At 45.6% G+C, this 4,295-nt stretch overlaps 1 protein-coding gene across 1 annotated transcript in view; it reads left to right on the forward strand.

The window, feature by feature from the left end:
* Positions 1 to 4,157: 4,157 nt before the first annotated feature.
* The window catches only part of HMGN5 (high mobility group nucleosome binding domain 5), a 7,939-nt gene continuing 7,801 nt past the window's right edge, over positions 4,158 to 4,295 (forward strand). The window contains exon 1 of the mRNA XM_031058795.1: positions 4,158 to 4,201. The gene's annotated coding sequence lies outside the window, so the exon portion shown is untranslated. The remainder of the gene's footprint in view (positions 4,202 to 4,295) is intronic.

Raw genomic sequence — 4,295 nt, forward strand, 5'->3', positions numbered from 1 at the left:
AACCCCCAGTGAATTTTTCTGCATGTGTTTGTGGAGGAGGAGGAGGGTGGGGAGTTCCCAGACAGGAACTCACGAGCTCGCCTGAGGATCTGTCTCGGGCTGGGGTAGAATCAATGGACACAGCGAATAACAACAACCTAACCATTGCCAGATGGTCCTCCCTGCACCCCTGGAGTGGGTAAAACTGCTTCCACACACAGCCTCAGGACATGGCTGGTGCTCCCAGCTTTTACAATCCATTCCCAGGGAGACTCAGAACTGACAGGGTTGTGACCAAGAAAGCTCAGCAAAGTTTCACAAACCATCCTACCCTTAGCACTGATTTTGAACTTATTTTCCTAGAAGTCTTCCCAGAAGCCATTTGAAGAATTCCCAGAGAATTTGGGGGCGAGCAAGTCTATGAGCAGACCCTTTGACCAGGGCTGACTCAGTCCTAGGAGACCCCAAGGCCTCTGCAAAGTCCAAGTCTGTGAATGCAAGGGGCCATCTCGAAGCATGTAAAACCCCCCAACACCTTATGGCAGGCAGCAGAAACTGATTTGCAGCCCCATTTCCTCCCTTCCATCTGGCTCCAAGCTCACAGCCAGTGGGAACTGCAGGTTTCTCATAGGATGGACTTGAGAAAGGCAGGATTTAATGTTCAGAGCACAAAATGTGTTCTGTCCAGCCCAGTCCTGGGTCACAGGGAGCCAGGGCCAGGCCAGGCTGTTGGCAGATTTTGGGGTTGTGTGTTCTGCCTTTCAGGGCAGCCATCCTTGAAGGCCCAGTTGAGCAAAGTGTCCTAAAACAACATTAACAGAATTACTATTCCTGTTACTTGGGCTGTAAACCTGGTATCTCACAGAATCTCTGGATGGTTTGAGTTGAAAGAGACCTTCAAGCCCATCCAGTTCCATCCCCTGCCATGGGCAGGGACACTTTCCACTGTCCCAGAGTGCTCTAAACTCCATCCAGCCTGGCCTTGGACACTCCCAGGGATGGGGAATCCACAACTTCTCTGGGCAACCTGTGCCAATGTGTTGTAAGTGGAAATAGACATTTCCATTTATTTTTATGCACCAAATCTGTGAATAATCTCCTTTGTGTTAGATGAGGAAATAGATTTTCTTGTTTACAACACCTGTGTGAACATCTGTCCTAGGATGGAGTGCACCAGTTCCCAGAGGTACCAGCATTTTTCTGTTGATTCTCAAGGGAGTCCAGACAACTCCAGTGTGAGCTCCTGCTTTGGGATAGATGCCTGAAGCTCCCTGGAAGTAATTCTTTTATCCTCTTACCCATGTTTTGTGTTTAATACAATTCTGGAGTATGCAGTCACCCCCTTCACTCTCAGGGACCAGGTAAGCAGCTGTAGCTAAGCCAAAGGTTTTATTGAAGCACAGATAAAGACTCAATGAGAATCCTAAATTCCTCATCCTCATCTTCCCAAATTAATAAGCTCTAAATGTTTTATTGCAATCAATACTGAATTTGACACATAAATCAATTTTTACCCAGGACAAACCATAGAATCACCCAGGACAAACTATAAAATTAACCAAGCACAAACCTCTTCTGTAGATCAATAATCCACTCATCCCAAAAGTTATATAAAATAAGGCAGAAGGACACTTCAAACACCAGGTACTGAACACAAAAATGTGTTTTGTGGTATTTTTCCACAAAAATAAGTATTAATATTACTGGTCATATGTGCCATGACTACAACACACACAGAATCCTAATTTCCCTTCCTCTGAACTTGTGGCTGTGGGGCTGTTGCACAGGGAAATGAACCAGGCTGAGAGCAAAATGTGTGGAAAGGAATCTCCAACATTCCAATCCCCATGAATTTTAGCACAAAGGAATGAGAAAGGAACATGTATGTGATTGCCTGTTCCAGGAAGGTGAGAAGTCAATCACCCAAGAGTGACTCAGGTCGGTTCTGCCTTTATTCAGGAATTCCTGATCCACTTCAGCTCAAGAAGGTGGTCCAGGAAAACATCCCTGAAGTACTACAGATCTCTGATAGCAGGAGCAGGCCCTCATCCTCTGCAGGACATTCCCAATTTTCAAACCATTCCTCAGTATTGAGCATCACTCTCTGAGTTCAGTGTGGGCTGCTCAGACTGACCACCCTGTGCTGGCCACTTTTTGGTTTGATGTAGGCCCATGTTTCTGTCTGCAGAGTGGACAGTTTTACCTCTGGAGTCAGTGACTCCTTATAGAAGGAGAATTCAAATTTTAGCATGGAATTTTGTCACTGAAACAGTGGCACACAAAAAGGAGATTAATTTCTGACTTGTTGCTTTGATTCAAGATGGTTCATAAATTCAGTTTTAGAGGATTTTGTACTGAATAAAAAATGCCAGTTTGGGCAAAAACATTTAAAAAAATCACATTACAAACTAATGCTTCAGAATAAACTTATTCTCTTGGCTGCAACCAGGTCTGTAATTTCCTGCATAGTTACAGCCATTTATACTTGCAGCATAGCAGCATCTCACAGCAGCTTATCTTGTCTCCTTAGAGGGAAATAATCTTCTCACTAGTCATTATTTAAGTCAGTTTGTGGTTAATGAGTTTTCTTTTTTTAAATAAAAGTGTTTGAGAAAATGTAAAGGTGAAAAAGAAGGCAGAGCAAATATAATGCAAAACTCAGTCGAGAATTTTAAATCTGTGCTTGCACATTTTGATCCAAACTGTTGGTCATGCAAGTTGTTCAGAAGATGTTCACAGACCCTTTAATAAATTCCTATTTCTCTTCCACAAAAACTTCTCCCAGAATATAGAAAGGATGAAAGAGTAACTGCAGGGAGACAGGAGAAACCTTCTGAGGGAAGTCAAGCACAAACCTTGATGGTAATGGAGAGCTCAGAGACCAAGGGCTCTTGAAATGTGTTTTAGGCCTGTATAATTCAGAAAACGGAGAAAACCACTGGAACACTATTTAAAATCTTGATTAACCCAGGAGAACTCAAAGGAGGTGTGATTATATTTGGTTACATGGTTACACTGAGGCTGGAAAATGCATTTCCCATGATTCAGGAGGCCAGTCAGAGCCATCCTTAAATAATTGGTGTGTTTTAACAAAATAATCATGGCATTGATGGATCAACATTGACTGGAGGAAGGGGGAGAGGGGTGGCTCCGTGGACGGAAAATTGCTCAGCTTAACTGCAAAGTGCAGGAAGATAATAAACTATTGACATCCTGGCCCTTGGAGAGGGAGGTGACGTAAAAAGTGACAAATCAAAAAGTCACCATGAATTTGTCAAGAACAGGGGAACAGCTGTTCAGGGAGCAGCACTGAAAGGGATCCAGGGATTACAGGGGATCAGGAGGAGTCTGAACCAACGTGGTGATGCTGTTGCTGACTCTGCAAATGCCACGCTCAGATCTGTTACCTAATTAACCTGATTACTGGATACAGACCTGGGCAGGAATGTGGAGTCCAGAGGAGCCTAAAAATGACAAAAGGTTTAGAAAATATGGCCTATGAGATCATGAGGCCTACAAGAATTTGTTTAGTCTATAAAAAGAAAGTTTTAGGGAGAAAATGATATTATGTGAAACGACACAGTCTGTAAAATGTTATTGGAATTTGATGCTCAGTAATCGTTCTTTGGATCTGCTGGGCATGGCACAAAGAAGCTGAAATTCACAACCAAAGTACAGTTTAGATGCTGGAGAAAACTTTGGGGGGTTAAGGCCAGTTGGGTGCTGGAAGTGGCTTTCTAGGAAGATGGCAGAATCAAGTTTAATGTAGGTTTTAGAAAAGGTTGTCCCGGCCTTGGGCAGGAACCGTGACACCTCAGAGCAGCAGCTGCTGCTTCAAGTCTTAGTCCAAAGTGCTAAATCCTAAAGGTGGTATTAATACACCTTGTGCTTACCCTTTGGAAATACACAAAATAGGTGGTGGAGGCACTGCCACACATTGCAGCTATGATGGAAACGAGAGCTGATTTTCCTTAATCCACGCCGAAATCTGACACTTCACCTTGAGAACAACCTCAGGCTCGCAGGCCCCGCTCCGGGGCCAACCTCACCAGCGTCACCGAGGTGCAAGACCCCAAGAGGCCGGCCAGAGCCCGAAGTGCTCGAACAACCCCGGGGCACTTAAACCGCCCGCTCACCGCGCTCGGGGCCGGGCCGGACAAAGGCCGCAGCCCCCTCCCTCCACCGGCCGAGGCCACGGGCGGGCCACGGCCCTTTCCAACAGGTACCGCAGGGCCGGGAGGCGGCTCTCGCAGGCCGCGGGGCCGAGGCGGCCATGTTGTGGTCCTGCGGCCTGCGGGAACTTTGGGGGAAGTTTC

Source organism: Geospiza fortis, unplaced genomic scaffold (assembly GCF_000277835.1).
Source record: "Geospiza fortis unplaced genomic scaffold, GeoFor_1.0 scaffold29, whole genome shotgun sequence".
NCBI classification, from domain to species: domain Eukaryota; kingdom Metazoa; phylum Chordata; class Aves; order Passeriformes; family Thraupidae; genus Geospiza; species Geospiza fortis.